At 40.5% G+C, this 22,831-nt stretch overlaps 1 long non-coding RNA gene across 1 annotated transcript; it reads right to left on the bottom strand.

Moving 5' to 3' along the window:
- Positions 1-10,383: 10,383 nt before the first annotated feature.
- LOC123764914 (uncharacterized) lies at positions 10,384-12,757 on the bottom strand. The gene is made up of 2 exons (XR_006773639.2): positions 12,212-12,757; positions 10,384-12,071 (listed from the first exon to the last, which is right to left on the bottom strand). It is a non-coding gene; the product is annotated as an uncharacterized lncRNA (long non-coding RNA).
- Positions 12,758-22,831: the final 10,074 nt, after the last annotated feature.

The raw sequence follows: 22,831 nt of genomic DNA, 5'->3' as shown, positions 1-22,831 counted from the left end.
TGAGGGTTATTATGCGCCCTAGGATTGTCGGATCATAGGCAGCCTTTTTCATTGGGAGACTTTCTATTACTATTTTGAAAGTAGGCTCGTCCCACGGTGCAGAAGTAGTTTGGGCGTGGTTGATCGCCCTCTCAAGAATCATGCTTTTTAAATGTAGTCTGTTTAGGACTTTTCCTGCTCTTGTAGCCCAAGAGTTTTCATTGTTTTGGCCTAGTCCAACCACCAAGGCCTGCCGTACTGGGATTGGATCAGGAGAAATAATTATCCTGCTGATAATTGTTGCTATCCTTTGTGATATTCTTTCTTGAGGGGGCAAACCCATCTCCAGTCTAAGAGTTTCAAGCGTGGTCCACATTGGGGCTCCCCGTGTGGCTCATGGCATTGGTTTGGGCAACTTCAAACTTTTCCCATTGTTTATGATAGATTTGCAAGTGCAGGTGCGGCATAGTCGATCACAGATCTGACTGCCTGTACATAGTATGTGCGAAGAACTTGCAGATTGGCCTCTCCAGAGAGGGAGGTTAGCGACCTCCCTATGAGGATTGCCGTCCGGGCCGTAGTTCTCTCTTAAGCAAGAGACTTCAGCATAAAAATTCATGTGCGTGTCCAGGATTATTCCTAGATACTGATAGGCGTCCACCCATTCAATTGGTTGACCCTGCACTCTAAGTTGGATGTTGGGCTTCGCTATTTTTATGGGCATGGCTTTTGACCGAGGGGTTGAGTTTGATACCAATCTGTTTTGCCCCTTTACTGATGCAGTCTAAGCATTTGGGTGCAAGGCGCGCCGCATTCCTACCTTTTATGATAAATCGTCTGCGTAGTTTAGCAGCCTGCAGTGATGTGGAAGTTTCAACCTCATTATTCTCTCCATTAAACAGTTGAAGAAGGGGCCAGAGAATACCTCCTTGCAGTGTACCATTTTCACGTCTTTGTACTCTGAGACTGTGCCATGAAGTTTTACTCTTGCTTCTCTGTTTATGAGAGTTTTTGGTCCAGGAGAGCAGGTTGCCTCTGACCTTTGTCGATGAGGCAGCAGAGAATAGCTGGGGCGCTAGCCAGTTCAAAGGCTTTTTCGAGGTCCAGGAATATCAGCATTCCTGGTCTGTCATTTAAGTGGGCTAACTTAAATGACAGTTGTAACACAGTCAGTTGTAACAGTTTTAATACATTCCACTGTGCCAACCCCTCTTCTATAGGCATACGTATGGTGCAGTTTAGGCATTTTCCCCACTCCAGTCTGTTGAGTGCCATTCTGTCAGCCGTCTTGGCTGCACAGCTTTAGAGAGAGATGGGCCTGGGATTAGCTGGATCTTTGGGATCAGCACTATGTTCTATTCCAAGCTGAAGGTATAGTTTGAGAAGTCCATGCTGAATTAATTAACCTTAGGTATGCAGCATCTCCCTCTGTGTATAGGTTCTTAGTGGACCTGAAATTTACTCATCAATGTCGCTTTCCGACGAGCTGGACTTTTTTTACGGGGGTGTCTCCTGCCCTGCTGTCTTGAAGGTGAGGGTATTACATTTTCGAATTTCTTGATCTTTTGCTCAATTGTCTTCCGAGTCTCTGTGGTTTGCTCGATACCATGTGATGACAGCAGACTCACTCAATTCGGTGACCAAAGTTTTGAGCATTGGTCAGAGCGCGTCCAGTTCAGTGGGAGCACTAATGCTGTGCAGGTTTGGGGCCTGGTTGCTGTTTGACCCTTCTCAGTGGTAACTTTGACACTGGAATTGTTACTCTTATTGGCCCCAGTGTGCTTACTGGAAGCAATGGGAAGGTGACTGCTTTGAACATGATTCTTGTGTCCCCATCTTTCTTTTTGTCCTGTACGGAGGTCTTCACATCCTTCACCATGGCCGATGGTGAAGGGCCGTGTGCCCCCACTACCTGAATGGGTAGACCCCACGCGGTTTTAGGGGGCAGGGGAGCTAGTATTACTTTTGGTGAGGGCTTCAGCTCAGCTGTAGGCGTGGTGGAGTGCGTTTGAAGCTTTGAGCCTTAAGGCATTTCAAGTTCCAGGTTTGATGTGCCTTTGAGCAATTTGGGCACTTTGTCTGGACAGAGTGGTTTGCCTTGCGTTTATCAATGCATATTTTTGTGTCGTGGGGCTGGCTGCAGACTCCGCACCTCGCTGGGCGTTGGCAGCCATCTTTGTGATGCCCAAATCTGACATCTAAAGCATCTTAGGGGCACTGGGGTGTAAGGCCTGTGTTGGAACACGCCCCAGATTCCAAGGTCAAGTTTCTCCGGGATCCGTCCTACTGTGAAAAGGACTTGTCGGGTTTCCCGTTTTGTGGTTCTTACCTGGCATCTCTGCTGACACCACATAGTTCAGCTTTTTGAGATTGTCAAGGACCATATGCAAGGGATAGTGGAGGACAATGATTTTTCGTATTTTATCCTCTGGTTTCAGTTCCTCACCTTATGTAATTTCAGAATCGTTGCGGCCGACTCATCTTTGGGCCTCAGAACATATTCTCTGAGATTTGGTTTTGCTCTGATCTGGATCTGGGGGTACTCTTTTTCGAGGTCCACTACAGTGGCGTAGGAAGACTTATTTTCAGTACGCTGCACCTTTAAGATTGGTAGTGCAGATTTAGTCCGAGGAGCTGGAAGAGCTGGAGAAGCTGGAGTGATTGTCGGACGATGGGTCGTCATGGAATGGCTTGTCCTGTTTGCCTTAGTCACCCGATTCCACTCGCCGTCACTTTCAGAACTTTGATAGAGTATAGATTCTTTTCCTATACTGAGCAGCATTGCTGGATCTATTACAATTCAATTGAAATTCCATGATTTAACTCAAATGCTCACTGTGGAGTGGTCTGGTGAGTGAAGGTGATGCCCCGTGCTACTGGAGACAGTCAGCGTGGGGTTGGCTCACCGAGTGAACCAAGTGGGCTAGGCTGAGGCGAGGCCACCTCTACATACTCCCTCATCATCAAGGCTTAAACAATCTGAGAACCTCCACAACTGGGGGGGGGGGGGGAGTCCTGGTGTCGTCAGCAACATGTACCTTGGCACTAATAGGAACTAATGGGGGCAGCGTTTGGGATGTTCCCGGACGCAGGTTCGAATCCTCGTCACGGCCCTTATGGATTTGTTCATTTAATGGGGGAAGTTTATTAACAATAGGCAAAACATCACTAACAGGAGAAGGAACATCAACTCCCTTCTGGGGTGACTAACCACACATAGGTACTACACTAACACAGATTGCTTTTCCCAAATGTGGAAGTGCCACATTTCCCAGAATCTTATCTATTCCTGAAATAGGTAATTTATTACAAACAGCTAGCACACAATGAACTGGAGTAACCTCGGACAAGACCTGCATCTTAAATGGGGCTTTCTGCACCCAACCTGCAAAATCTTGCAATAACAAATTCACCAGTATCTATCTTTGCTACATTTGCCACCACCTGGTGAACAATAATACTCTGAGAGGCCCCGGTATCTTAAGATTTTAACTGGCTTCCAATGGCCATTACTACAGAGTATGTGACCCACATAAAAGTAAAGTTCGTAACCCATGTTCCCATCAGATCCCAGGGTTACCGAATATAAATGAGTTCACGGTGTCAACCCCCTTCATCATAAACCCAACAGCTTTGAGTTCAGGGTGCAACTGAAAACATGATTGCGCCAGATGACCTCTTATTACAGTGGGAGCACTCCCGGTCAGACTGGGGCCTAGAGGAGCCCATGGAATTTCTAGCATTATTGTTACGTCTAATACTAGATGGAGAAGTCTGACCCGGTGGCTTAGGATTATTAGAAGTCCCTGAACTGAGGGAGACTCAAAAAAAATCGGCTACTAGGGCTTCCATAATGAGGGATAAAACGGGCTCACTAAAAAACACTGCGGCACTCACAGCACTGCACTTAAAATTACACTATTAATGGTACAAAACAAACTAGCACGGCCCACCTGGCACCCGCTGATGACACGTACGCTGATCCAGAAGTGTTGAAATAGTCAGTCAGACCCACGCTCACAATATATTTTTTTCCCCAAGTACGAAATAGCAACAATCACTAGGCTCCAGAATCGGTATCGTACCTAGGACAGGGATGAATTAGTAGGGTTCAAGATTAAGTAAATTACTTTAAATATTAATGTGTGCTAAATGCACTAATACAAAACTCTGGCAAGAATCTAAGAATACTAGCTAGTGATCAATAAAATAAACAGATGCCACAATAAACAGGCAACAAATTAATGCACTGCTAAAAAAAAATTCATTTTCATACAGGCAGCAAATGCTTAGTAAATTAACTAATATTTAAATAAAATCGGACTTTTACACTCCCAAGTAATAGTACAAGGCAATGTACAAGGGATCCTGCCACGGTCGCCAAAATGTCACGTGCTCGTGTAATAAGGCTCGAGAATAGCACAGTATCCCAATAATTCCCCCCCTCCATACACGTGGCATAGAACGAGGATAAGGAGTGGGGAACCGTCTAATTCCCCAGTATATTTACAAAGCCGGACAATTAATACTTAGACAAGTTAGTACACCACGTGGCTCCCTCTGAAGGAACAGACACGGGTAAGAATTAATTAAGAATTAAACCAATACGAGTTCCACACTGCAACGGTCAATGAAATAGGCTTACACTAAAATAAAGCACTTTAAACTTATCCTACTTACACAAACAAAACTATACTTAAACCTAGAGGCCACACTACTTCCACAGAACTTCAATGCACCATCCTCGACCTAGCACCGCACGTGAATGAGAGGGAAGCCGATTGATTAAGATTAAGCCACCCAAGAGGTGGCACGGGCATGAATAGCCCGTAAGTAGTACAATTTTTTGTTCCGTAATTCTTTACAGTATTCTGAGGTTGCATTTACTCGTCAAGCTGTTATCGCGGGGGAGGATACTGCTTGGGTACTAAACGACTTTTGCATTTTCGTTGGGGGCCGAGTTTTTGGTTTTGCTACCCAGTGTTCTCTATGTGGGACGGGGCCTGTGCTTGTCACCCTGGGGAACTCCTGGTGTTCTCCAATTATCTGCCTGTATGCGTTTATTTGCCGCAAGGCATTTTAGTTTCTAGGGATTGGAGTCTTGTTTCGCGATTTGGCTTAGCGTTTCACCTTTCCGGGCTTCGCGTTTAACCCTTAACGGGTATGCCGGGGCCTATCCTATCCCACGATCGTCGTCGCCCCCTACATTAACAACAGGCACAGCTTAGCTTACCTTAGACGTCCCTCCATCTGATCGGGTCAAGATAAACGTCTTTTTCCACAAACTAGAGATATACATACCATTTAGTATAAATAGAGTCAAGTCAGAGTGGGAAAATTTTGTAAGTGGAGTGCCTCAAGGCTCTGTCCTGGGACCTCTGTTGTTTATAATATATATATATATATATATATATATATAAATGATTTAGATTCAGGTTTAAGTAGCAACATTTGCAAATTTGCCGACGATACAAAAATCAGTAGGGAAATTAATACGGAAGAAGACTATCACTTCAAGTTTATCTAAATAGGGTTTTGAAAGGGTCAAAGGATTGGCAGATGTAGATTTTCGTCTTCATCTTTAAAAACATAAATTAATAATTGAGTCGCAACATGGTTTTATAAATGGCCGTTCATGTTTAACAAATTTGTTATCTTTTTATTCTAGCATTGTTGAGGCAGTTGATAGTGGTAAGGATTGCGATGTTGTGTACCTTGACTTTAGCAAAGCTTTTGATACAGTGCCACATGAAAGACTGATTAAAAAGTTAGAGTCTCATGGTATTGGGGGTGCTATATTAAGCTGGATTAGGGCATGGCTATACCAAAGGAAACAGTATAAATGGAGTCAAGTCAGAGTGGGAAAATGTTGTAAGTGGGGTGCCTCAGGGCTCTGTCCTAGGACCTCTGTTGTTTATAATATATATATAAATGATTTAGATTCAGGTTTGAGTAGCAACATTTGCAAATTTGCCGATGATACGAAAATCGGTAGGGAAATTAATTCGGAGGAGGACTCACTATCACTTCAAGTTGATCTAGATAGGGTTTTGAAATGGTCGAAGGATTGGCAGATGCAGTTTAATGCTGATAAATGTAAAGTTCTGAGGTTAGGTAATGAACTTGAGGACAGAGTTGGAATGAGGACAGAGTTGGACTCTCTGCGGGAGGAGGTGCGTCAGCTTAAAAAACAACGAGAAGTAACGAAGGAGGAGACCAGCAGTAAAGGGACCTCGTCTTGGAGAGTTGCGAAAGACAGGGGCCTTAAGAAGACTTTGATAAAGCCGCTTTCAAACGCCATAGCAACTTCAAATTCATTTGACGTTTTGAAGGACGAGTGCTGTGGAGAGACTGTGGATCGCGCAAAAGGGAAAGCAACGAAGAGAAAGGAAGCGCAGGCCCCTCAGAAAGTAAAGGAAGTACCTAAGCAAACATTAGTTGTGGGAGATTCCCAGATAAGGTATTTGGATAGAACGTTTTGTGCTAGAGATAGGGGGAACAGGTTAAGGGTTTGCTATCCCGGAGCTGGCATTGGTGATATTATAAACAACATGAATGATATTATGGCTGGTAATGGGAACAATCCCATTATTTGCATTAGCGTGGGAGGAAATGATGTTGGTCGAGTCAGGAGTGAGGAACTGATTCAGAGGTATAAAACAGCCATAGAGTTAGTTAGGAGCAAGGGAGGAATCCCGATCATATGTGGCATTCTTCCAAGAAAGGGAGTGGGAAATGAATGGATATCGAGGGCACTTGGTGTCAATTGCCGGCTGGAAAGATATTGCAAATCAAATGCAATATCTTTCATAGACAACTGGGAACACTTCTATGGAAGAAATGAAATGTATGCTCGTGATGGGGTGCATCTATCGAGAGCTGGGGTTGTTGCTGTTGCGAACTCGCTAGAAGAAGTGGTTAGAGGTGTTTGTTTGGGTTTAAACTGTTAGTAGATAGAGGTATGGGAATTGATTTGGAGGAAGGAGGTAATAAAAGTATGTGTTTGTGGGAGAAAGGAATTGGCAAAACGATCAGGGAAAGAGAAGGTCCGCAAAATAACAATTCACTTAGGGTATATTACACTAACAGTAGAAGTCTAAGAAATAAAATTAACGAATTAAATGCTCTTGTCTGCACAGAAAAAATAGATATTATTGCACTTACCGAAACGTGGATGAATGTAGAAAATAGAGAACTATTAGCTGAATATCAAATATATGGATTTAAACTATTTCACACAGATAGATATATTAGACGAGGAGGTGGAGTAGCCATATATGTTAGGGACAATTTGAAATGTAGTCTCAAAGAGGGAATCAAAACAGAGCCACACACAGAAACTATTTGGATTGAATTAAACGAAAAAGCTAATAATATTATAATAGGAGTAATATATAGGCCACCAAATTTAGACAGAATGGAAGCAAAGCATCTATGGGATGAAATATCTAGAGCATCTAGATCTAACAGTATTTATGTCATGGGTGACTTTAATTTTAGCGGAATAAACTGGTTGAACAAAACAGGGAATAGTGAAGCAGAAGATTTTCTAGAATTAATTGACGATTGCTTTCTTACGCAACACATTAAGGAACCAACACGGGAAAATAATATTTTAGATTTAGTGTTAACTAACAGGGAAACGCAAATTAATGACATCGAAATAGGGAGTGAGCTAGGGAGCAGTGATCACAAAGAAATCAGATTTAGCATAGAATGGAATAGACCAGTAGGAGAAAATTCTGTTAAAGTGCCAGATTTTCGAAAAGCTGATTTTAATAGCCTAAGAAATTTTTTGGGTCAAATTGATTGGAAAGGCTTGGGTATGGGGAGTGGGCCGGTCTTGGAGCGAGACATGAACCCAGCGATAGGTGACTTAAATGGGGATTTCGATGTGGATTCAATATATAACTTATTTAAGAATATTCTAAACAAAGCACAGGAACGTAGTATACCATACAAATTGAATAGATCGTATACTAATGACCCAAAGTGGATAACAAAGAATTTGAAGAACCTTATAGGTAAAAAGAGAGCTTGGTACAAAAGGATTAAAAATGGGGAGGTCACTTTAGAACAGGAATTCGTACAACTGGTTAGAAATGTTAAAAAAGAGATAAGGAAAGCAAAAAGAAACTATGAAGTTCGCATAGCAGGGCAAGCAAAGACAAATCCTAAAGGGTTTTTTCAGTTATATCGTACTAAGACTAGGGAAAGGATAGGTCCATTAAAAACTGAGACAGGTCAAATAACAGATAGTGATGAAGAGATGAGTAGTATTTTTAATAAATATTTTGTATCTGTATTTACTAAAGAAGAACTTAACAATATGCCTTCAGCCGAACAAGTCTATGTGGGTGGGGACGAGGACAGGTTGACGAGTTTAGCAGTTACCAGGGAGGATGTTCTTAAACAAATAGTAAAACTCAAACCAAACAAATCCCCAGGGCCGGATGAAGTGTTTGCTAGGGTGCTTAAAGAATGCAAAGAGGAGCTTTGTGACCCACTGTCAACCATATTTAATAAATCAATAGAGTCAGGCAGAGTGCCAGAGTTTTGGAAAGTTGCTAATGTGATACCAGTTTTTAAGAAAGGAGATAGATCACTTGCGTCTAACTATCGACCAATTAGCCTAACGTCTATTGTGGGAAAGTTACTCGAATCTATAATAGCAAATAAAATTCGTCTTCATCTTGAAAAACATAAATTAATAATTGAGTCGCAACATGGTTTTATAAATGGCCGTTCATGTTTAACAAATTTGTTATCTTTTTATTCTAGCATTGTTGAGGCAGTTGATAGTGGTAAGGATTGCGATGTTGTATACCTTGACTTTAGCAAAGCTTTTGATACAGTGCCACATGAAAGACTGATTAAAAAAATAGAGTCTCATGGTATTGGGGGTGCTATATTAAGCTGGATTAGGGCATGGCTATACCAAAGGAAACAGAGTTAGTATTAATGGAATCAAGTCAGAGTGGGAAAATGTTGTAAGTGGAGTGCCTCAAGGCTCTGTCCTGGGACCTCTGTTGTTTATAATATATATAAATGATTTAGATTCAGGTTTGAGTAGCAACATTTGCAAATTTGCCGATGATACGAAAATCGGTAGGGAAATTAATTCGGAGGAGGACTCACTATCACTTCAAGTTGATCTAGATAGGGTTTTGAAATGGTCAAAGGATTGGCAGATGCAGTTTAATGCTGATAAATGTAAAGTTCTGAGGTTAGGTAATGATGATAGAGTTACAAGATACGAGCTAGATGGTGTTGTGATTGCGAAGTCGGATTGCGAAAGGGATCTGGGAGTTATGATTAGTAAGAATTTAAAACAAAAGGATCAATGCATAAATGTTCGTAATAAGGCAAATCGGACACTTGGATTTATTAATCGCAGCGTTAGTAACAAGACACCTGGTGTGGTTCTCAAGCTATATCTTGCTCTAGTTAGGCCCCATTTAGATTATGCAGTTCAGTTTTGGTCGCCATATTATAGAATGGATATAAATTCACTTGAACGTGTCCAGCGTAGGATGACTAAGTTAATTCCCCAAATTAGAAATCTTTCATATGAAGAAAGATTAACAAAGCTTAAGTTGCATTCACTGGAAAGGCGAAGAGTTAGGGGTGACATGATAGAGGTTTACAAGTGGACGAATGGACATAACCGGGGGGATATTAATAGGGTATTAAAAGTATCAACACAGGACAGAACACGAAACAATGGATATAAATTGGATAAGTTTAGATTTAGGAAAGACTTGGGTAAATACTGGTTCAGTAACAGGGTTGTTGATTTGTGGAACCAATTGCCGCGTAACATTGTGGAGGTGGGGTCCCTCGATTGTTTCAAGCACGGGTTGGACAAGTATATGAGTGGGATTGGGTGGTTATAGAATAGGAGCTGCCTCGTATGGGCCAATAGGCCTTCTGCAGTTACCTTTGTTCTTATGTTCTTATGATATTGTTACAAGATACGAGCTAGATGGTGTTGAGATTGCGAAGTCGAATTGCGAAAGGGATCTGGGAGTTATGATTAGTAAGAATTTAAAACAAAAGGATCAATGCATAAATGTTCATAATAAGGCAAATCGGACACTTTGATTTATTAATCGCAGCGTTAGTAACAAGACACCTGGTGTGGTTCTCAATCTATATCTTGCTCTAGTTAGGCCCCATTTAGATTATGCAGTTCAGTTTTGGTCGCCATATTATAGAATGGATATAAATTCACTCGAACATGTCCAGCGTAGGATGACTAAGTTAATTCCAAAATTAGAAATCTTTCATATGAAGAAAGATTAACAAAGCTTAAGTTGCATTCACTGGAAAGGCGAAGAGTTAGGGGTGACATGATAAGAGGTTTACAAGTGGGTGAATGGACATAAAGGGGATATTAATAGGGTATTGAAAGTATCAACACAAGACAGAACACGAAACAATGGGTGTAAATTGGATACGTTTAGATTTAGGAAAGACTTTGGTAAATACTGGTTCAATAACAGGGTTGTCGAATTGTGGAACCAATTGACGCGTAACGTGGTGAAGGTGGGGTCCCTGGATTGTTTAGAGCGTGGGTTGGACAAGTATACGAGTGGGATTGGGTGGTTATAAATAGGAGCTGCCTCGTATGGGCCAATAGGCCTTCTGCAGTTACCTTTGTTATGTTTTTAATAGGAAGTGACCAGCGAGTTCCGGTTATTGCTGGCTCCGGGCAGAGCCACACGGAGCCTGGTTGCACAAGTGTTGCCAGTTTTAACCAGTTCATTCATGGAATTATTTCATTAGTTAATATTGGTTATTAGTTTACTGCTGTTTTTAAACTTACCGTCTCACATTTTCTAGCTGCTTATGTACTCATCTGAACAGTGTTTTAACAGATATCATACCACATTAAGATTATACATCACTGTAGGAGACAGGAGTTGCATATGATTGTGTCAGGCCAAGAGTGTGACCAGGTGTGTACAACAATACTGACACCGCCCACAAAGACCACAGAACTGCCGCCCAGGCAGAGTAATACGCTGTTCTAGGGGTTTATACCTTCATCAGCACAGGTGCCTGGCGACACGCAAGGAAGTCTCTCTCGACAGTTATGCAAGAGGATAATTTGTGCACTAGAGTGCCAGAGTGTGAATACCATTGTTTCTGAATGATCAGGGTGACAGAGCCGTGTTGGGATTATATTTATCCATTTTGTCTACTAACTTCCTCTGCTAGTAAGCAAATTAAAAAAGTTAATTTTTCCTAGTCACCACTTTTATAAATTTCTTCAGCTGCAGATAAAATATTAAGGATTTCGCCAATACAGATACAAAATACTTGTATAAATAGTCCATTTTTTTAATATAAACTCCCTAACTTGCCTCGCTTTCAACAGCCCAACTTTATTCTTCGATAAATCTGAACGAAGCGTTTTATGATTTGCTTTTCCCTGTCCTGCAATGAGAACTTATTAACTTTAAATTTCCCGAGTTGTATTTTAACTTTTACGAGTTTGACAATTTGTTGTTCTTCAGTGGCATTCGTATTCTAATTATGTGAAATAAATTCCTTATCAGGAAAAGAAAGGTAACGCCTATTGTTAATTTTTGGTCAATTGAAATAGTAAAGTACGTCCATACCCTCAATTACTTAACAATGAGTTATAATTTGCAACTAATTACCCTTCATTACCGGGAACTTTCTACCACAACACTTGAAAATGTTATTACACTATACGAATGTTACGCATCGTTTTACTTTAGACATTCGCCCAATTAGTAATATGATCCATATTACAAGTCGCAAAATTTAAGTCCGCAACAGTGCGTCAGAATATAATACATTGACTATTGACGCAGTTAAATAGTTCCATGTGATTGTTTTGCCCCACATTACGATGGTACTTGACCTAAAGAACCCCCTGACCCAAGTCGCAAGCTGAAGGGCCATCGTGACCAAAGAAGGTCGCTTTGGTGCACCTATTTCTTTATTATGAACATTGCCTTGTAATTATACGCAATTAAAAATATATGCTAAACAGACGGTAATACGCACGTACCTTAAACTGGTGTAGGTCTATCCCTCTACGGTCGGTAAGCACCTACCTGTAATGGTATGACAGGGAATTAGTTATATGCAAAAGCATAATTCACTTTTTACATTACAATCTCCAATCACAAATATAATTCAATCACATAAATTATCAGTTTATTTCACATCTAAAAGCAGCTCGTAGGAAGGTGACCTTGTCTTTGCGGACGAGGATGCTGGGATCCCTTGTCTACTAGTCAGCCAGGACTAGTAGACAGTGTTGGGACAGTGATTGTCCTAACACTGACTGCCACACTTTAATGCTAATTAATCCCACTGGATGATGGACTGTAGTTCTCTAATAAAATGCACATTTAGCAAAGTACTAGAGGCCCTGTATTCAACTGGCATTTCCTGTACAATATTGATTCCTGAATAAACACAAAGTCACGTGCGAAAGTATCAGGAGTTTGTGTTGGTTTCATCTTTATTTATATTTCATCACCGATAACCAAAATAAACTCTCCGGTTCTTGCTAAACAACGAACGAATAATAAAAGTTCCCGCATACGTATTAACACTTTACACTTTTCCTGTCAAGAAACTCGTGATAGCACGCCGACTGTTTATCAACATGACCTCATAGAGTGTCTTTCTTATTCGGTAGGAGTTGAGTCGAGTAGTGAAGTTTTTCAGTTACACTTCCGATGTGTCCCTTTTCACTCGTCGCCACTCAAACTAATATTAACCATAATCAACTCCTTTTCAACCCGTCATCGACTCATTCAATTTACATCCAGCGGTCGACCCCCCAGACGCGTTCATAAATTTTTACATGCTGTTCATTCAAAACAGGAATTTTCTCAAATATAAATTAATATCATTATATATTATCATATTGTGCATATATAGGCATAGGTTAGGTTAGGTGTTTAGGTTCTGTTGGCGATTATTTGTATTTGTAGTACGCGGGTGAAGCATTTATAGCGTTGTGATTCGAACAAAATTCGTCAGTGAAGCACTTGTTCCGGAATTGTTCGAACGAAATGAGTTGTGAGTCGTGTGTAAACCGAGTTTCATTTATAAACAGTGGGTCTGATGGGTGCATGGAATCACTTTTGGGTCTTTGTTTGGAGGACGGGCTGCTAACTCCTTACTGATCTGACGCACTGAAGTGTAAGATTCTGAAGCTCTCCCTTTCGAGTTTCCAATGAACCCGCTGAAAACCCATTCGAAGCTAGGTGGTGTTTCATCACAGAGAAACTTCAAAACTTTGCCGACTTGGCGTTCAAAGTGCACTTCTCCGGGTGTTTCGTCAACGCACTTTAAAGCATATAATTCAGCCAGTTCACATAAACATTAACCAGGTGCTCGTTAGACCAGTCCTCCCTGTTCGTGAATGAAAGACGCTTAGTACGCCTCGCTTGCCTGCTGTGTCGACTCTCTTGGTATTTCCTCAGAGTGCTGCAAATGCAGATAGTTACTTGTGAAAAATAAACACCAGTCCTAACCCAGGCCTAGGCATAGCTGTGCCCGAAACTGTAAAGTGCATTTGTGTAAGTCTATATGTCTAGAGATATCGACTCTGAATATATATTGCACTGAAGCAACACGTCCGTTCATTCGAATATGAAGACCCAAGATTGAACTAACACCAACAACTTCCACCTCCACAGCCCGTCCTCCAAACAAAGATCCAAAAGTGATTCCATGCACCCGCCAAACCCCCTGTTTATGAATGAAAAGCCGTTTACACACTACTCACAACTGCTGACGTTCGAACATATCCGGAATAAGTGCTTCACTGACGAATTTTGTTCGAATCACACTGCTATAAATGCTTCACCGACGTACTACAAATACAAATAATCGCCAACAGAACCTAAACACCTAACCTAACCTATCCTATGCCTATATATGCACAATATGCTAATATATTATAATATTAATTTATACTTGAGAAAATTCCCGTTTTGAATGAACAGCAAGTTAAAATTTATGAATGCGTCTGTGGGAATGACCGCTGGATGTGATGGACTTGAGTCGAGGTCGGATTAGGTGGTTGGGTTACCACTAATTCCGACTTGTACCCTGTTCCCTGCGCAAGGTTTTGGCATCCTCGCCCCAGCCTTCCATCTCCTGCTTTCTTGCCCTTGGGTCTTGGATTCGTGATTCGTGTCGCAGGCAGTGTTAGGACAATCACTCGTCCTGGCTGTCTAGTAGACAAGGGATCCCAACGTCGTCATTCGCTTAGATAAGGTCACCATCCTACGAGCTGCGTTTAGATGTGAAATAAAACTTGATAATTTATGTGAATGATTTATATATGTTGTTGAATTATATGTGTTGTGTATGGAGATTGTAATGTAAAAATAAATTTTACTTATGCATATAATTAATTCCCTGTCATACTATTACAGGTAGGTGCTTACCGACCGTCGAGGGGCACAAATACAACAGTCTAAGGTACGTTCTTATTACTTTGTTTCTCTAGCATATATTTTAATTCTATATAATTACAAGGCAATGTTAATAATAAACAATTAGGGGCACCAAAGCCCCCTTATTTCTGACTACGAAGGCCCTTCAGCTTCCGAGTTAGGTCACGAGGTCCTTAAGGTCACGTACCCTCGTAATGTAGGGCCCAACACTTGAACCATGGACGCAGTTATATAGTTTCATGTATTATATTTTGAAGCTCTTTTGCGGACTTAAATTTGCGATATGTATTATGGATCAGATTAGTAATTGGGCGAATGTTTTACGTAACGAGATGCGTAACATTCGGATATCGTCATCACAGTTTAAAGTGTTGTGGTAGGAAGTTCCCGATAATGATGACGGGATAATTATTCGGAAATTATAACACATTGTTACGTTCGGCAATTGAGATTTAAGGAACGCAGTATACCATATAAATTAAGTTAGACAAATAGCATTAACCAAAAATGGTTAATCATGGAAATTAAATACCTTATCAAAAAAACAATATACACACTCAATAAGTATAAGAACACCTATCTAGAGCAACAAATTATCAAACTAGTAAAACGGTTAAAATACAATTCAGGAAACTTAATTATTAAGTCCTTATAGCAGAACAGGCAAAGCCAAATCATATAAGTGTTCTTTCAGATGAATCAAAGATTAGGGAGGAGATTAAGTTCCTGAAAGCGAGGCAAGTTTGGAAACTGATACATAAAAAAATTTTGTTTAAGTATTTTGTTTCTGTATTATTGATTTCGCTAATATTTTATCTGCAGTTCAATAAATTTAAGTAAGTGGTGAATTGGAAAATTTGATTTGTTTGTTTGTATATCAGTTACCGGAGAGGATGTTATTAGAAAAAAAATTATAACTTTAATCCCAACATCCCATCATCAGCTCAAAGTTAATATGAGTGTGATGTCCGTTCCTCCCCAAATCCTGCACTTATGACCACGATTTTAAATCCAGCCAAAAATTCCCAGAAGCACGTGGGAGGTCCTCCTGGGGAGGCTAGAGTAGAGGCGAGTGTCTCCAAGTCTAACTCTAACTGAATCTGTTGTTCTCGCGGCGCGGTCCCTCTGTGGTTACTCCGGAACAAGGGTATTCACACTGGCGCTCCAGTGCCCAAAATTTTTCACCAACATAACTCTGTCGAGAGCAACTTCCTTGCGCGTCGCCAGGCACCTGTGCTGATGAGGGTATATACCCCTAGAACAGCTTACTACTCTGCCTGGGCGGCAGTTCTGAGGTCTTTGTGGGCGGTGTCACTGTGGGGTTTCTGTTGCACATATCTGGTCACACTCTGGCCTGACACAATATTCTCACTCTGGCCTGACAAAATATTTTATTTTTATTTTATTTACATAAATATTTATATACACGAATTCTGATATTCTTGTACAGCCACTAGCATGTATAGCGTTTCGGGCAAGTCTATAATCCTAATTTTCCCTCGAATACGACCCGCCAAATCGTTTAACAACCAGGTGCCCATTCAATGCTGGGATCACCAAGGGCAAACTGGGTGAAAATATAACTCCTGTCTCCTACAGTGATATATAATCTAAATGTGGTACGTTATCTGTTAACACTCGGTTCAGATGAGTACATAAGCAGATAGAAAATGTGAGACTGGAAGTTTAAACACGATAGTAAAATAATAACAAACATTAACTAAGGAAATAATCCCATGAATGAACTGGCAAATGTTGGAAACACTGGTACAATCAGATGTTTCTGTCATCGTATTATGCAATCCATACCGCAATCTAAAGTTTTAAAAGGAAGTCTCTCATATACTATATACATGTGTATACTGAAAATCTAGACATGTCGACATTTCTCTTGTCTGTAATATTACAAAATTATTAAAAATATCGTGACACTGATAAAACACGAATGATTTCTCACGACAATATTGCGTGGAGTCTTTAATTAAAAGTGACTCGGTTTATGTTATGTATTGTGTAATATTATCATGTTACGTATAATGTAACATGCAGTGGAGTGATGTTCCTAAGTTTCTATTCTTGTGGACCTCTTTGTCCCATGAGTTATTAGCAAGTTCAGTCATGGGTTTCATTAATAATTTTCACTTTCTACTTCCCACAGTATTTTGTCTGGGTCAGATGCATTAATTTATGCTGAATTATTTAGCGTTTTAAATGTATTTGTACTAAAATAAGATTGAATCGATTCAAATTTTTGGTCAGTTTAAAAATGACGATAGCAGAGCATTATAATAAATTATCCAAGGTAACTTTTTATACACCTCTTGGAAAAACTGTTTTCACATAAAATACATATTTTTTTTTTTTAATTTTTCTAAGGCGAACATACGAAGAACGCTCTTATCTACCTGAAAAATTACTATGGGATTGCTTTGCTATTTGTTTAATGAACTAAATCTAATAAATCAATCGTTTGATTTGATCACTATGTCGGAATTATGGATGTTGCAAATGTTATCACTTTAATAATGATAATGCGTTAGATAGCGTTAGATTAAAGATTGCGTTAGATAATCACCCAATTCGATTTACGTCAATTGTGGGAAATTTACTTGACGCGATAATAAAAAAAAGTGAACACTTCTTGAAAAATAGTCTAATACAACATTAAAAATATTGATATAAAAAGAACGATTATGTTTTACAAATTTGCTCTTAATCATCATAAACACATTTGAAACAGTTAAGATAATAGTATTATATAGGGAAATATCTCTTAAGATTTTGACACAACGCAAACACAGGCAGGTCATTTACAAACCCCTTTATATATGCAGAATAAACTCGCATTAAATACGTTTACGTTATACAGCCGACGGTTAGAATAGAGGGGGGTCCAGGAGCTAACACCTCGATCTTACAGGCACAAATAGGTGACTACACACACATGGATGAATGATTGGGGACTCAGATGTGTCATAGATATGTTATACAGTTTTCTTTTACCGAAAGGGTAGTGAGAAAATGGAATGACCTAAAGGAACAGGTTGTAGTGGCAAACTCAGTTCACCACTTTAAAAGCAGGTACGATAGGGAAATAGGTCATGTGTCATTGCAATAGTACCCCAGCTGATAGAAAAGCGGGGTCCAACAGCTAGAACTTGACTCTACAGGCCTGCATAGTTGACTACACACACATGTACACCCTCGTGCCCTGGGGACTTGCATCATGTCTGCCCATTAAACGCCTCATCATTGCAACAATTTACGACAAAGGACGGAACGACGCGTCAGAATGATGGAGACGAAGAGTGGATTTAAATAATGAATAATGTTGAGTAATCATAGCTGGTGCCCAGTAACTTAATAGACTAATATTGCTATGAAAATTAACATGCAATAATATTATAGAAGCCGATTTTATATAGTAGTACTCACAATAGTTGTTGAAAAACAAAATATTCCACTAATTTTATATCGAATAAGTAACATAAAATATGGGAACGTACTCTAACGAAGGAAAAAATATTATTGAATACAAATTATCTGTTTACATATAATGCTTCTTTGAGCCTAACATGAGGAAAATTTACCATCACCATCAAGTTCTCTTTCGGGAGTCCTGATGAGACTTCTCAGCCTTCAGGAGCCGAAAAGTGAGCAAATTAAAGTAAATAATCACCCATGCGCGAACATCACTCAGGCACGAGAACTTCTCTATGATAATTAGTGAGTATGTGGATGGTCAGCTTCGTGCTTAATTTGCCGGCCTGTTGCCTACCACTGTGTGGAGCGTCCATCTCGCCTTCTGGGGTCTCATCACTTCGTGCTGGCCACCTTCGAGCCACCTGGAAGGTTTCCATTGTTGGGAGACTTAATTCTTGTTACGCGTATAGGCCAACGACTATTCATTCTTTGGATACCGCCCTCACCAGGTGCCTAACTCCCGGGTACATACTTCAAGAGAACAGAGGCAACAGATGTTATTCCGCGTGCCCAAATGTTCCGTCCATGGACCATTGGGTTGTTTGCCGTGTGTCTGTGAAGCCTGGAAATGGTTATATTAAAATACCCTCTTTCTTCTCTGACGTCTAAATACAGGAGTTGAAATTTTTGTTCCTTTTAATTAAAAGCAATCGGCTACGCATTATCTGTGCGTCAATCATACATTGATTACACTAAATTTGAGGATAAAATTACAGTTTAAATTAAGAAGCAATAGGTCGATATTCCCTCAATATATTAGAAATGAATGACTTAACATACAAATTTGCCACCATTTTCATCACCCCGAGATAATTGTCAAAAATGCCTCTGTGTTTACTCCGAGACGGGAGTCAAGATACAACATTATTATGGAAATTGGTTTTGACTGTAAAGACAGGCTGCGCCAATCATAAGCACGTGCGTGTATATTAAATTATTTAATGAAGACTTTGCTTTAAAAATAGTAATTGTAAAATGCAATATATAATCTACGAAATGTTTAAGATGCAATTTTTCCCTAATTCTATCTTTTCAACTCTTGAAAATCACTGCTGTCATAGGCGAAATGTTTATGAATTTTGAGAAAGTTAAAATTGCCTCTAATAAAAATTTGTGGATATTTTGGTTTGGAACTTGGTGGGTGACTGGCTGAGTGATTGGCTAGGTGACTGGAGGGGTGACAGATTGACCCAATCATTCTTGTCTGATTCTCCGTTTTATACATTTGACATCTGAGGGGTACTGTGTTGAAGGTTTTCTGACAGTCCAAGAATAAACAGTTCATCTACTCTTGTCTGATCTAAGTCAGCCATTCATAAAATTCTACCAAGTGACAAATGCTTCTTTGTAGTTCTGTGCACGTAGAGACTGGTTTCCCATACTATTTTATCTTTTAATTCTTCCCTTGTGAATATATTATGCTCACCAGTCAATTCTTTCCCATTCTTATACTGGAGTATCCTGAAAACCTTCACTATATTGCTCTCTTCTCCTTCTATACTTGCCCACTTGCCCCTTTCACGATCCTCTTCACGGAATCTCTTTCTCTTATTTCTCCCTTTCCTTATTACTCTTTCAGCACATTCTGGTTGATTCAGTCTTCTTCCACTACTCTTGCTCTTTTGAAGTAGCTGACTCGTGCTGCTTTTTAGTAGCCTGATTCGTGCTTCTTGCTGCTTCCTGGGAAGTTGCTGCCTGTGATGCTACTTCCTGCTGCAAAGCTCTCCTGGCTTTTGGATCCCTTTGCAGCATCTTTGGAAATTCCTTAACGGAGGGCCTTCCACTACCTAGTCGGTCACTGCATTTATATCAGTTGCTCCACTTTAAATTCCACTTTTGATTTATTTAACCTCCACTTTAAGCTTGTTATTGTTTACCTTCCTGATGGCCATGTTCTCTCTCACGTCCCTCATGGACTTCCTGTTGGCCATATTCTCCCTCATTTCCCTCATGGCCTTCCTGATGGCCATGTTCTCTCACTTCCTCACCTTTTCCTCAGGCTGGGTCTCAAAGTTTTCTCTCAATCTGATGTGTCAGACTGAGTGTGTTTGTGGGTAACGTGCACTCACCTAGTTGTGCTTGCGGCGGTTAAGATTCGACTCTTTGGTTCCGCCTATCAACTGTCAGTCAACTGGTGTTCAGATTCCTAAGCCTAGTGGGCTGTATTATATCTACATTTGAAACTGTGTATGAAGTCAGCCTCCAGCACATCAAATCCAAATGCATTCCATTTATTAACTACTCTGATACTGAAAAAGTTTTTTCTAATGTCTCTGTGGCTCATTTGAGTGCTCAATTTCCACCTGTGTCCCCTTATGTGCTTACCACCCGTGTTAAATAATGTCTTTATCTATCCCTGTCAATGCCCCTGAGAATTGGCAGAGTACCTGAGAGTTCCCCAATCCCTTGTATGTGTTGGTTGGTAAGCGTGTGGGAATGGATAAGTGAGTCTATGAATACATTCGTGCTTTCACATGTGAACGAATCTAAACGGATGTTTTGGTTTGGTAAACCAGTTTACATTGTCACTTTTTTGGCGGAACTCGACTCTTAGATTCTTGCATGGTAGATGTCTGGACAGCTGGGACCAGGAACTTTGCTAGTCAACTTCGCAGACTACAGGACATGGAGTTAAGTGTAAGTCAAGAGTCCTTGCTGATGTCTGGTAAATAGATTTCTACCTGACGTTGCTCGCAGGGAAAGTGAGAGAGAAGAGGCTTGTTAGCTTGGCAGATGGATGAGTGAATAGGTGAATGATTAGCTACCTAATCATTCTACAGGTAATTTGACTTGATATATTGTAAGGCAAATTATCATTCATTAAAGGGCTTCGCCTCCTGAATTAGTAGCTGGATGTCATGCAAGCTGGCTGAGAGTGAATTGGCTTGTGGGACTATTTCTGGCTACAAGTTCAAGTTCAAGTATGTTTATTGAGATAAGCATTAAATACATCTCAAAGGGATAGAGTAGCTTAGGCTATTTCTACCCCCATTTTCTGGCTACGAACAACTGGTGTGGTCTTGGCCTCTCTTCAGAGCCCAAACACATCGTCGTTGTTGGTCTCTAAACAGAAAACGAACCGTGATTCATGTCCATTGTTCAAGAATTCAATCGAATTTTAACCCGAAGGAATGAATAATGTCCCTAATGATGGTACTTAAGACGTGATATATTATCAACCCCTTGTGCATACATCAACGAAATTGCAGCACAAGGGCGATATAATGTGGTGCGATATGTATATGGATCGCCGCGCCCTCAACCGCTGCATCACAGTGGACCGTCATGCATTTCCCTGCATTATACCGTAGCGTATGATCAGGCAATGATATGCAATGTGCATCTATACGACGCTAAATTATTAGTTCTGGAGGGTGGAGCGAGGGTAAAATTATAATAATGCGTTCATGAAATATGTCTTTTGTTCCCGGTGTTAATATATAGAGTCGTCCGCTCCCTGTTTGCAATTCTTGTTGAGGTAAACATGTAGATGATTATGGGAGTTTGTGGGCGAGGAGAAGAAGCCAAGGAATTTTTTTAAATTATTATTTTCTACCACAGACGTGGTCCACATTTACAATGCTAACCTAGTTGACCAGACCACACACTGCAAGGTGAAGGGACGACGACGTTTCGGTCCGTCCTGGATCATTCTCTAGTCGATTTCAACATACTTTAGCCACGTTATTGTGACTCAATGGCTGGTTAGCCTGCAATGCTAACCAGCATATATATACATTTTCTTCTGTCTTCCATGGACAGGGTTAGAGATTTGTTAAACATATAATTCAGGGAGTTATTGAACAATCAATCACAGAAAGTGATTGTAGTGCTTTTAAAATGCTAAGCTAACCTACATACGTAAATACATAGATACACAGATTTATGTATGCCCTACATAAAGTATTCGCTGTGTCTTTTACAGTGTCATTAATGTGCATTTACAAAGGTGAAATGTAATTCTGATCATTTACAGGGTTTACAAGGGGCAGGACCTACAGGGCCAGACTGTAGTCTCCATGTGTAATAACGTGCCACTCCCCACTCCTAACCCAGCCTGGCACTTACCAACCCAAGCTACCCACTTAACCTAACTAAGCGATGCATAAAAAAATGTGGGTTTTGTGTCCGGCGTCTTTTCAAATCACGTTGGATTTGGTACGTTGGTCACCATAACGTACCATGACGTACCGTAACGTCGTATTAGCTGTAAGGACGGGATGGTTTGCGACCCGGAGCTCGGGCAGACGCAATGATTACAGGAAAATCTGATATATGATCCTTTTTTTTAGTTTAGCCTTTGGTCCTAATAGTTTAATACGGCACGGAATACTTACTTCTCTACCTGTTTATCAACCTTATCTATGCAGGGCCCCGCGGCCTATATGGTGCCAATTACCTGGGAATGATGGGGTTTATGAGGAAGTTCGACGACTTCCCCTTTGTAGCACATGTCTATAAACATCTCATGGATCAGAGGTGTCAAACATGCGCTCCGACGGCCCACGTGTAGCCGGGTTTCTTAGTGTAATATGGCCCGCATCCGTATTATATGCGGGCCGGCGGTCCACCCTCCTCCTTATTGTATGAGGGCCGGTGGTCCACACTCTTCCCCTATTATATGTAGTCCACCCTCAGCCTCAATCGCACTCTGAACACCGACCACATGTATATTAGCATATTACTGCTTATTGCATGTTGTGCCCATTCAATGGCATGTAGCATACAGTAGAATGCACATACAGTAGAATGTACATACAGTGCGATGTTTATATGTGTTCCGTAGCGAGGGATGCTTGCAAATGTCGGTCTAAAACATCAGTAATATACGTTTTTAAGTAGACTGACTGAACCAGTTTTAATATCCAACTGGAAGAAACAGTAAAGTCCTTTTCTGAATTTTTTACTTT

This window comes from Procambarus clarkii, chromosome 48, assembly GCF_040958095.1.
Source record: "Procambarus clarkii isolate CNS0578487 chromosome 48, FALCON_Pclarkii_2.0, whole genome shotgun sequence".
In the NCBI taxonomy this organism is placed as follows: domain Eukaryota; kingdom Metazoa; phylum Arthropoda; class Malacostraca; order Decapoda; family Cambaridae; genus Procambarus; species Procambarus clarkii.
The sequence above is the reverse complement of the archived record's forward strand: the minus strand, read 5'-3'. Positions and strand labels throughout refer to the sequence as shown.